This window comes from Nicotiana tabacum, chromosome 15 (genome assembly GCF_000715075.1).
Source record: "Nicotiana tabacum cultivar K326 chromosome 15, ASM71507v2, whole genome shotgun sequence".
NCBI classification, from domain to species: domain Eukaryota; kingdom Viridiplantae; phylum Streptophyta; class Magnoliopsida; order Solanales; family Solanaceae; genus Nicotiana; species Nicotiana tabacum.
This window is the reverse complement of record NC_134094.1, coordinates 128,423,119-128,435,896: the sequence shown is the minus strand read 5'-3', so window position 1 is coordinate 128,435,896 and position 12,778 is coordinate 128,423,119.

Below are 12,778 nucleotides of genomic sequence, written 5' to 3'. Positions count from 1 at the left end.
GGGTGTAATATCATTCCCTTCTTTGGAACATTTATTCTCGAATGTTGTCTGATGCATTTATCATTTTCATAACCCATGTCTTACGAATACTTTAGTACTCTTCTTGCCATCTAGGCAATTGTTTTGTAAATAAATCCAAAGGCCAGGGCATTCCCCCCTTTAGGCCTCTTTCTCACACCACGACTTGTGGTCGGAATTACTCCAATCTTGCAATTGTTGCTACCTTCTATCATGCAGTCTATATGACTTTGTCTTTGTATGTGCGCCTATGCCACTCTTCTCTCATTTTTCATCCAGCTTTAAGCTAATCTCTAGGCCTCACTTTGTGAACGTATACAGAATTATGACAAGTTGTACCTCTAGGCGTCTATGGCTTTATTACATCTAAATAGGTCGTACTATACCATAACTCTTACTTCGATTTATTGTTACTGAGGTCTGCTACCAAACTCCAGGTTACTTCCGTTGCTTATCCCATATGTATAAATCTAAGTCCTTTAATGCTTCCTCATTACTGTTCATCTTAAGAATGACGGCCTAATCTCATCTTATGTTTTGTAACTTTTATCCATCCATTGTTGATTCACCTCAATATTGATCTATAATCTACCACTGATAACTTGAAACCTCTTACGTAATCACTAGGGCTCACATTGCATCGAGGAACATTTGAAGTGACTTTCCACCATACTTCCATAACCATATTTCATAGCATCCCAATGTGATTCACCTTACGTGGTTATTTTAATCCTGTACGATTCATGAGATCCCCCTTCTTCTTTTTTTCAAACCATTACTCAATCGAAGGCCCAAACGTCATCCTTTATCTATCACAATTACACCCTTATTCTACTACCAGGGCATCATTCCATCTCTTCTAAATGCTATTAGTCTTAGACTCCTTTGGGTTCATTCAGGCTATACTGAACTTTCTATAACTTAGAGAAACCATTAGCTCTCTTATTTTCATGGGCTTAATCCCGAGGACGTATCCATGCTCGTCACCTTCTCACTTGCCTTTCCTTGTCCTTACTCATGTCTTCGTATAACCTTGTCACTCTACCATACTTTAGCTTGCGATCTACACATATCCATTTATACTACTCGCAACCTTCATTCAACTTGCTTGCACCATAGATTTCCTTATGTTATTTCTGGAACATCAAGAAAGACATCACATCATCTCAAACTCTTCTTTACTCTTTCAACTAGACCTTTCGATAACTAGAAACCATAGGATGGAAGATATGCCACTAATGACATCGCTATCATTCTTGGATACTGAATCCCAACGCTTCTATCCCTCTATCTGGAATATGTATTATTCACAACCTTCTGTACCTGAGTATCTCGTACGTTATTCACCTTTACCTTACTTACCTTAAAATCTCGCATCACATCACCTCCCTTCCACATAGGTATAATTCACATCCACAACTTGAAGCTCTATTATAATACTTGCACCTTTGGTGAACATACAATCCGGTAGGAGCTTCATACTGACTTCTTATGAGGATGGTACTCTTCTAACTGGCTTTCTCATAGAGCCGTTAAAGATTATGGTTGTTGTACTATCTCCCTTGTACCTCTGATATTAAGAGTGATTATGCAATGATTTTAATCACAATTTCTATAATTTTCTAGGTCTAATAATCAGACTCCTGATTTACTTAGTTGATGTAACTCTTTTAGTTTCCTCTTCTCTCTGATCATCATGTATGTAGTGTTAAGTTATCTTCCGATTTGCGGTTCATGGTATTAGTTATTACTTTAGCCTTTCATGGGCGCTATGGAATATCCATGATAAAATCTTCTAACAGTTCAATCCTTTATCTATGACCTGGACTCAATTCTTTCTTTTAACTTATACCAGAGTCTTCTACGGTTGTATGATTGTCAACATATATGCTGCATGGATAATACTCTGAAAACTTAAGTGCATTCATAACATAACCAACTCTAGATCGTTGATCGAATAATTCCTTTTGTTCCTTCTCATCTTTCTTTAAACGTAAGCTATTATTTTTCCTTGTCTTTCTGCCCCCTTGTTGCGTGCATAATAGCTTATCTTAGTTCCCACACATGCCAGAATGTTTGTGCAACTCATATGATCTCGAATATTACTTTTGATTTTACTTCCCGTTCATTGTCCATGGTAGGTGCCACTTTCTTATGGAGTGCATACAATATTGTAGTGAGACTGTTCTTACATGACCATTTCTTCTTCAAGTTACTATGCTTAGGTTGAAGCCTTCTTCCTTATTTTGACTGTCTTCCCAGTGGCACTCTCTTCTATTTCCGTAACACTTATATGGTACCTTTAACTATCCCAACTCCTATCTGAATATTTCTCAAGGATCACGATGTCATATCTGTGAGACTGAATTCCCATGTTGGGGTTCACTATGTTTGTCTTGCACGATCTGTTGATTTGCTTGTATCCTCTTATCTAGCCATAACTAGGCTCTTCCTGAATCGAATACTAACTACTCGTTGGCCCATTCTCATATCAATATTCTGCATAATCTTTCTTGGGTTATTTCCTTTGTCTTAACTTACGTCTTGCATTGGCTCCTTATTTATCAATAACATTTTGGGCAGGAACCCTTACTTCCTCTCCTTGACGTCGCATTTGCATAATATTCTGGAATGGTAGCATATTAGTGGGATTTGAATAAGTGCAATCTCGTTCCTTTCTCATTTTTATCGCATTCTTCCTTTACCATTCCACAGTTACTAGAACCACTTAATCCTCACTTAATGTCATATCACTCCATATTCCCCTCTTTAGGGGATTACTAAGATTTAGAGCTACGACGATCTACCTATAGATGTTTTAACTATTCATCCTTGGCATCTTTACACGTGATCGATGACCCTTACTTGCCTTGCGGTAATCCTTCTGTACCAAGGATAACAAAATTCCTTACTCACAATGGCGACACTTAGTGTAACTGGCACACATAGTCCCTTAAGCTTAACTTTGCTCACATTGCTTGCTTTAGGGAAGTGTCTTCCTGAATGACTTTTAAAGGTTATTCTTCTGTTGCTCATTCTATTATTGTTGGAACGCAATCTGAAATTCTCATGATACCGACTATTATCAAATCACTGAGTCCCTAATTCATGTTTAGTTTACCTTGTTCACCAGCCCAAACTGATTTGTATTACTCTCGGGTCTAACTTTTCGTTCTGATAATCACGCTAGAGTCACGAGTTTATTTCTCGAAATGAGGATATGACTTTATGGCCTATACTCTTTTATTGTCTCAAAGCCTGTCACCTCTCGTCTTTTCCTTCACTTCACTATAGACTCTGTAATACTATCATTGTTTTTTATCTACCGTTGTCATCCATGTATCACATCTTACCCGTAATGCTTCATTAACTCTCTTCTTATTTCCCTGCTAATATTTCTGTCTATCACTTTATTCTAAAAACTTCAACAAGACATTATTTTGCTTTTAGTTCTCCTTGCTCCATCCACTTGCTCTTCGGGTTGCCTAACGTTCTCTCTCTACTAGGGATGAGAGTTATACTAAGATAATATTTATTCCTTCCAGGATTCCAGTGCCTATCTTTGTAGTACTCATATCTAACTGTATTATTTTAGAGTGCACCATCTGGGTGCCTCACAAGGAGATATATTAGCACATTTGCAATATCATTCAGAAATGTCAACTAACGCAAACAATCCATCCACCATTTTGGTTCACTCTAACCCCGGCCGGACAATCATTCTCTTAAACCATATTTGTTAGCTCCTATAGGGCATAACTGAGATGGGTGTGGCCAATTGTACATACATCTGCTATTGTTGAAGGTAACTCAAAAGGCTTATATTTCTCTGCTTGAATTGTAAATACTGATAATCTTCATTAACTGGGCGCCTCGTACCCTTCTTTACCTTGATTATTTTACTTGTTGAAACTTGTATCCACCTTTTAAATCTCTCATTTCTTATCACCATATGGGTGGATAGATATTCTTGCCTTAAGGCTCCTTATCAAGAAGCTTTACATGTCTTAGTACATACATTTTCTGCTGAAGAACTCACATTTATTCATCATAAGTATCGTGCAAAATCGAATTCCTATGACTCAACTCTTCCACATCCACATGCACTCTCTTACCAACTGTCTTTCTGGATGTAGGTATCATTGTATTACGAATAAAATAGAGTTTAAAAGTTTGAATTCTTATAACTGAGCTCTACCACACGATCTAGAGAAAGAAGAAAGAGTGACAGTCCTAAATGCCCTGTAGCCTCCCGCTTATAAGTGTCGTGCACAACACACCCATAAATAAGACTCTACTATACATGGCTTGTAGACTTCCTAGGACATAACTGCTCTGATACCACTTTTGTCACGACCCAAACCGATGGACCGCGATGGACATCCAGTACCTTACTCAACTGAGTACCAACTCAACATATCTTTTTGTATCATACTATTATAGGTAAATTAACCAGAAAGGCTATCATGAGATGACTAGAAAAAAATATGAGGGAATACTCAATATAGGGTGACCTAACTTGATATACCGACTTATACATATGATGTACGAGCCTATAAGGCCGGCATGATCCTTAATATACTCAAAGCATAGGCCGACAAGGCCATACAATTATCCATGTACATAACATCTATCTACAAGCCTCTAAGAGTACATAAATATCATAAAGGTTGGGACAGGGCCCCGCCTTACAAATCTATACATGTCCAAATCATACTGACCAAATAAGCAACTCCGGAGCAAATGAGGCGCACCAACATCTTCCGTTGAGTTGATATCCTACTTGGAGTACTCTCAATCTATCTATCGGGCCTGCGGGCATGAAACGCAGCGTCCCCAGGCAAAAGGGATGTCAGTACAAATAATGTATCGAGTATGTAAGGAATGCAAATCAGTAAATAAAAGACATGAGAGAAACAAGGAGTAAACGACTCAACATGTAAGTCTGAATAGTTCTATGAATCATTTCATATTTATAATGTCATGCATATGTGTATAAATGTCATACCATGCATAGGTATATGTGTACATAACGTCATCAAGCCTTTGAGGGCATCCCATCATATCATCTAGGCCACTGTGGGAAAATCATCAACGTATACCAGCTGATCAGGTGGTGGTGCGTATATAACGCCGTAACCTTTTCCCATATCCCATATACATATAATATACGCGTATATAACGCCATCTGGTCGTAGGTCTATGTACATGTATAAATGAATGAAATGCATAAGAAATACGTTAGTAAGATTTCTCGGAATGTTATAAGATCAACATGTCCTCGGATAAACTTTATCAACTACGTATTTTTCTGAGACCCATGAGCAGAAAATATAATAATAATTCACATAGGGAATCAAGAATATAGGCACACCCCTAGTACTTCTATGAATAGAGTCATTTTATGAAAGCTGTGCTTTTGCTCGTTTCGTTTGTATCGTATGAATCATGCCAGAAAGAAAGAAGGGATAGCCTTAAGATACCTGAGCCGACTCTCTTGACAATACTTCCAACACCCATCAAACGCGACAAAACATGTAACATTGGATCGAAGTAGGAAAATATCCGTATAATATTCTTGAGAAAGATTGTACCATGCTCCCTTAGAATTGCAAATCCCGTTGCTATTACGTGATAATCTCGTATGAATTCTCTGCTGAAGCCTCACCCGTTACTTAGTAGATGCAAAACATCTTCATCTTGTGAATTAAAGAGAAGCCTTTTGTATTAGCGAGTGTGGGCCCCACTTATGTAAGAGTTAGCCACAAGAATTTCTCTAATTTTGTCACCTTTCTACATGAGTTAAGAATCATTGTTCAAGACCTCTTTGGCTGCCACATTCCCATAACCCACGTGAATTGCCCCCTAATACTTATCCAAGATATCACTTAAATAATTATCCACAAACTTCTAATTAATTTGTTAACTTTCCAATCAAATCAATAATTAACCAATTATCCACATAATTAAGAATTATCTCAAATTACTTAAAATACTATCCACTTTTAACATACTTTATATACCTTACTATCATAGTCATGTTGTACCTTATATGGCACTAGTCCATAAATACGGAGTATTATAACTTGGACTGTATTTTATCTCGAAATGTCAAACTTCGACGAAACTCATTTTCTTCTATTTTCTTACCCTCTCACCTTCACGAATTTACTTATCACTTTTTGAAATAGCATAATACTTATAATCTCAAAATAATCTCATTCCCGAGCTTACATCGATTAACTTACGACAAAACTTTAACGCATAAAAATACAGGATGTAACATCTTATTTCCGAGCTTTCATCAATTTACTAATGGCATACTTTCACGTACAAAAAGATGGGGTGTAATAACTTATTGTTGAAAGTTGGCATTTTTACGGTTTTAAAATTTCCTAAGTTTGTATTGATGTCTGTGTGGGATTCTAAGCCTTGGACTAGGTTTGTATCGTGATTTGTGACTTGTACAAAATGTTTGGCATCATTATGGAATGTTTAAGTATGATTCGAATGTGTACTGCGAAGTCTGGAAGTTTAAAGAAGAATTTCGATCGTTGATTCGTGGTTTTGATTTTACTTGTGGCATTTTTGTAACACCCCATATCTTCGTACGAAAGAGTATTCGTAAGTCAACTGATCTAATCTTAGAAATGAGATCATCTTTGAGAGTAAATAAAGTAAGTTAATCATGTTACCTTGGAGATTAAAAATCTTTAAGTTCCTGGATAACAAGTACCAAGAGGGTTGAAAGGCTAAGAAGCTAAAAAAATTTAAGAAAATAACTTTCGTTGAATGTCGACAAGTTGAAAATGTTATAACGTGTACTTTTGTGATGCGACTACGGTGATTAACAATATAAGGAGGTTTTGTTATGAGTTATTTTAGTCGTATGATAGTAGTGTGTTATGTTTTCAAGTCAAGCAAGTTGTGGAACAAAAGTTGGCAAAGGTCATCACAAGTTACATTCATAAATGTACTGAAAAATAAGTAAAATGTAGATGCGATTTTCTCCCAATTTACTTATAATTATGGGTCTATATACCGACCAAATTGAAGATCTATGAGTCTAGTTTCTAACTCATTAAACCGTTCACGATACGACATCGAAGTAGAGAGGTATTCGCGTTTTCGCGAGAGTGCGCCAAGCAGCTCTCTATGGGACCCACAATGGCGGTTGAGATATATTGATATATACATAAGACGCTTCAACCCAGTGTTAAATCATTAATATTAAGTATATTCATACCCTAGACACCTAAAAATACTCTCTCAAGGTTGTCTCATGATCAAAGACCGAAATAAAGGGCAAACAACATAAATCAAGTATTGGGAATCCGGTCGCACTAGTAAGTTTCTTGTTCTTCTTGTTGTTGCTGATTTTTGGGTAGTTCTAGCTCGTGTGGGAGGTTATTTTAAGTGGTTTAAGTTCTGTAAAATACTCTCCCAAGGTTTTCATATCAACCCTAGGTTATTTCAAGTCTTGCAAATGGATTACACTATATTTCAACATCAAAAGTTAGTTCTAGTGAAAAACAACACCTCTTTGAGGTTGTGTTGTCATTGAGGATAGTTGTGGGCTGTGTTTTGATTAAATTTCAAGTTTTTGCTGCTGGATAAGGTGAGTATAACAGGATACTAATTGTTCTTAAGCTTGCTTGTATGTTGGTTAAGTTGTTAGGATGATAAACTACAAGATAATACTTGGATTAGCTTAAGTCACTTCTATGGTGTTGTATTGCCATTGAGGGATGTTGTAAGCTAAATATAACTTTGATTTCGACTTGAAGCTACTATTTGGGGTATTTGTATTTTGTTCTTGCATGTTCTTAAGGTTATATTGATGTTGATTAAGTTAAATGGATATACTAGACATGAACTAGTGAATAACGTTGCTAATTGAAGATAGTTGGAGTTGTGGATTGTTTCCTTTGTTATAAATATATGGTATAAGGATGGAATCATTGATGAATGACTTCATTATCATGTTAATTATTTTGTTAAGTTAATGTAAGAAGTGTATAAGGGTTGATAATGGGGTTGAAGGGTGCTGAAGGGACTCAATCCGAGCTTGCCGCTCGTCGTGATATGTTGACGACTTGTTAATGTAATATTTTGTAACCTATTCTTGATGTTGTTATTATTGTAGTTCTCTGGTTGTTTTTGTTGGTATATTTTATTGTAGGAGTCCCTTGTTACAAGGGAGACGCTGTCCAAATTTACATAAAACGAGCTACTAGCATAAGTTACAGACTTAGCCTTTACTCAGCACTGATTTTGAATCTCCTTATGCTATGGTTGACTGAGTTGAGTTCTTTGAAGAGTTACTTGGAAGCTATTAAGGACTCAACGAGGTTAAGGTATGCTAAGGCTAAACCTTTCCTTCATTTTGTCATGATCTCGTAACTACATGAGTTTGATAACGAAGCATAAAGAGAAGTTTGTATTCCTGAACTTATGTACATTATCCTAGTTCTCATATGTTATAGTATTCTTCCTTATCAGGACTTTATATTCAGTTAAGTATTGTCTTCTTCCAGTCAAGAGAGAAGAGGGTCTATATATGTATACAGTATTACAGTATTTTCACCACCATCGAGCTATAATCGGCGGGAAGGACCCTATTTGACTCCTGGTTACTTTCAGTTATTATATTATCAGTTTTGTTTCATCTTTCAGTTATTTTATCGCCTTACATACTATGGCCGAGCGCCTATGAGCGAGCCCATAATGGACGAGATACAGAGCCTAGTATAGCCGAGCTCCTATGACCGAGCCTACTACGGCAGATCAGCTACACATACTAAGCCTTATAAGACCGGACAACTATTTTACTTACTATATTGAGAGAGTTGAGACAGTATCAGCAGGTAAGCATATCTTCAAATTATCTTTGACTCCCAGTTACTTTCAGTTATTATATTATCAGTTCAGTTTCAGGTTTTAATTATTTGATTGCCTTATATACTCGGTACATTATTTCGTATTGACGTCCTTTTTGCCGGGGACGCTGCATTTCATACCCGTAGGTCCGGATTGACAGTTGGGAAGACCCTCCCAGCAGACATACTCAAACAATAGCTTGGTTGGTAAGCTCCACTTCCTCGGGGTTACCAGGTCTAGACCTTGGAGTCCATTATATATATATAGGTTTGATGGGTAGGTCGAGGCCCTATCCCGACCATGATATAGTTCAGTTATCTCTAGAGGCTTGTAGACGAGTCCTGTATATTTTGTATATCAGTAGATGTTCATGGCGGCTTCGTCGGCCTGCATTTTTTTTATATATATATATATATATATATATATATATATATATATATATATATATATATATATATATATATATATATATCAGTTTTTGGGTTCGTTTACCCCACAGATGAGAGGCATTATTTTCAGACGATTCACAATATGGCCTCATCGGCCTAAGTTGAGGGTTACCCCTCTAGAGTTCACAGTTACATTGTGGTACGCTCGAGCCGAGTATGACACCGGGTGCCGGCCACGCCTCTTCAGGTTTGGCGCATGACAAACTTGGTATCACAGTAGTTCTGCCCTAGGGAGTCTATAAGCCGTGTCTAGTAGAGCCTTGTTTATAGATGTGTTATGCAACACATTATATAAACAGGAAGCTACAAGGCATTTAGGAGTATGTTACCTTTCTTTCAAATCCACATCGTGCTATAGAGCTGTGTCATATAAGTTCAAGGTAAGACTTATGTTTGCTAATTATAGAGATGCTTGCAATTTGAAAAATTACAACTAGCTAGAGGGCTAATACAGTAGCAGGTAAGGGCATTAGTAGAGAGAGAATGTTTGACGATGTGGCCATGATTAAGGCCCTATTAGATCGTGCATACCAGATGGTGCACTCTAGAATGGTACAGTCAGATATGAATATTAGAACTTTCAGAAATATCAGAAGACATGTAGTGGAATCCTAGAAGCGATAAATGTTTACCTTAGTATGCCTCCCACCCCTAGTAAAAAGAGAACATTAGGCGGCTCGAGGATCTAGTGGATGGAGCAAGCGGAGCAAAAGAAAAAATATTTTGTTGAAGTTTTTAGAATAAAGTAATAGACAAGAATGTTAGTAGGAGAATAATGAAGAGACTAAATGAAGCATTATGAGTAAGATATGATAAATGGGTGATAAAGGTAAATTAAAATATGATAGGATGATAGATTATATAGTCAAGTGAAGGAAAATACAAGAGGTGATAGACCTTGAGACAATAAAACTGTATAAGCCATAAAGTCATACCATCACTTCGAGAAATGAGTTGATGACTACAACGTGATTTCTAGAAGGCTAAGTTAGGCCCCTAGAGTAATAAAGATCAGCATGGGCTAGTAAACATGATAATACAGAACATGAATTAGGTACTAGAGGATTTGATAGTAGTCGACATCGTAGGAATTTAAGATACCGCGTTCCGACAATAATAGAATGGACGATAGAAGAATTACCTTTAAAAGTCATTCAAGAAGATGCTTTCCTAAAGCAAACATTGTGAGCGGAGTTAATCTTAAGGGACTAAGTGTGCTAGTTACACTAGGGGTCACCCTCACATGTAAGAAATTCATTTATACCTAGTACAAGAAGGGTTACTACAAGGCGAGTAAGGGTTATAAAAAAAAATGGAAAAACGCCAAGGATGAAGAGGTAAAACATCTTCATGTAAAACTTCAGAGCATTAAATGCTAATACTCCCCTAAAGGTGGGAGATTGTGTGATATGGTATTAAGTCAGAGTTAAGTGGTTCAGGTAACTATGAATGGTAAAGGAAGAATGCAACAAAAATGTGAAAAGGATGATACTTTGCTTATTCAAATCCAACAGATATGTTAGGACTCCAAAACATTATGCAAGCCCGACGTCGGGGAGAGGCATTAAGGGTTCCCGGTTAGGATGTTATTGATAAATAAGTGTAAATGGACACTTGATACATCAGGAGCCAGTGCGAGAGGTAAGTTAAGACAAAGAAAACAACCCAAGAGAGATTACGCGGAATAGATATGAGAATAGAAAGACGAGTAGTTAGTAGTTTATTCAGGAAGAGCCTAGTTATGGTTAGACAAGAGGATACAGATAAATCAGCAGACCGTGCAAGATAAACCTAGTGAACCCCAACTTAGGGAATTCAGTCTCGCAGATACGACATCGTAATCCTTGAGAAATATTCAGATAGGAGTTGAGGTAGTTATAATTGCCATAAAAGTTTTACAAAAATAAATGAAAGTGCCACGGGGGAGACAAAAAATATTTTTTGAGTTCCGAAGTAAACCTACGAGAACAAGGGCACGAAGGTATGTAACTAAGGATATTTATAGGTGAGTAAGAACATCGAAAATTCCGTCAGGTATATTATGGGATAAGCTCATAGCTTTACAAGAGTCAGAGAGTCTTCCCTAAATGCTACAATGAAAGACGAGCTGAGGAAATGAAGAAGAAGGCTTCAAACTAAGAATAGTGACCCAAATAAATAATGATCTTGTAACAACAGTCTCACTATAACATCGCATGCACTCTATAAGAAAGTGGTACCTATTGTGACTAAGGAACGGGAAGTAAATCCAAAGTAATATTCGATATCATATAAGTTGCAAAAATTCCAATATATGTGGGCACTAAGATAAGACAAGTATTCATGCAACAAGTGGCAGAACAACCAAGAAAAGTAATTGCTTACTTTTAACGAAAGATGAGAAGGCACGAAAGGAATTATTCGATCTATGACCCAGAGTTAGTTACGTTATGAACACGCTTAAGATTTTGCAGTGTTATCCATGTAGCATATATGTTGACAATTATACAGCTATAAGAGACTCAAGTATAAGTTAAAAGAAAGAATTGAGTCCACGTCACATACAAAAGTTTGAACTGCTAGAAGGTTATATCATGGATGTTCCATAGCGTCCATGAGGGGCTAAAGTAATAACTAATACCCTGAGCCGTAGATTAGAAGATAGTGTAAGCCTACTTATAGGCTGAGATAGAAGAGGAAACTAAAGAGTTACATCAGCTAAGTGAATTAGGAGTCTGATTATTAGATCCCGATGAGTATAGAAATCGTGATTCAGAACATTGTAGAATCACTCTAAATATGAGAGGTACAAAAAAGATATTACAAAGGCCATATTCTATACTGGCTCTACGATAAATCTAGTTAGAACAATACCAACCTCATAAGAAATCAATATGAAGCCTTCGCTGGATTGTGTATGCACATGATGTGAAAGTATTATAGTAGAGCTTTAAGGTGTGGATGTGAATTCCACCTATGTGGAAGGGAGGTTATGAAAGAGATAGAAGATACGATGCAATATTTAAAGGTAAGTAAGGTACAGGTGAAGAAGGTACGAGATGCCCAAGTATAGAAGGTTACGAATAAACCAGATATCAGATAGAGGGCTGGAGGCGTCGTAATTATGTATCAAGAAATGATAGTGTTGTCGTCAGTGGCATATCTTCCAACCTATGGTTTCTAGGTACAGAGAGGTCTATTAAGAAAGTAAATAGAGATGATATGATGTCTCACTTGAGGTTCCATAATAGCATAAGAAAATCTATGGTGCTAGCAAGTTAAAGGAAGGTTGCGAGTAGTATAAATAGATATATATAGGTCACAAGCTAAAGTATGGTAGAGCGACAAGGTTTTAGGTAGATAGGAGTAAGGACAAGAAAAGGTGAGTGAGAAGGTGACGAGAATAGGTAAGTCCTCGAGATTAAACCAATCACAACAAGAGAGTTGATATT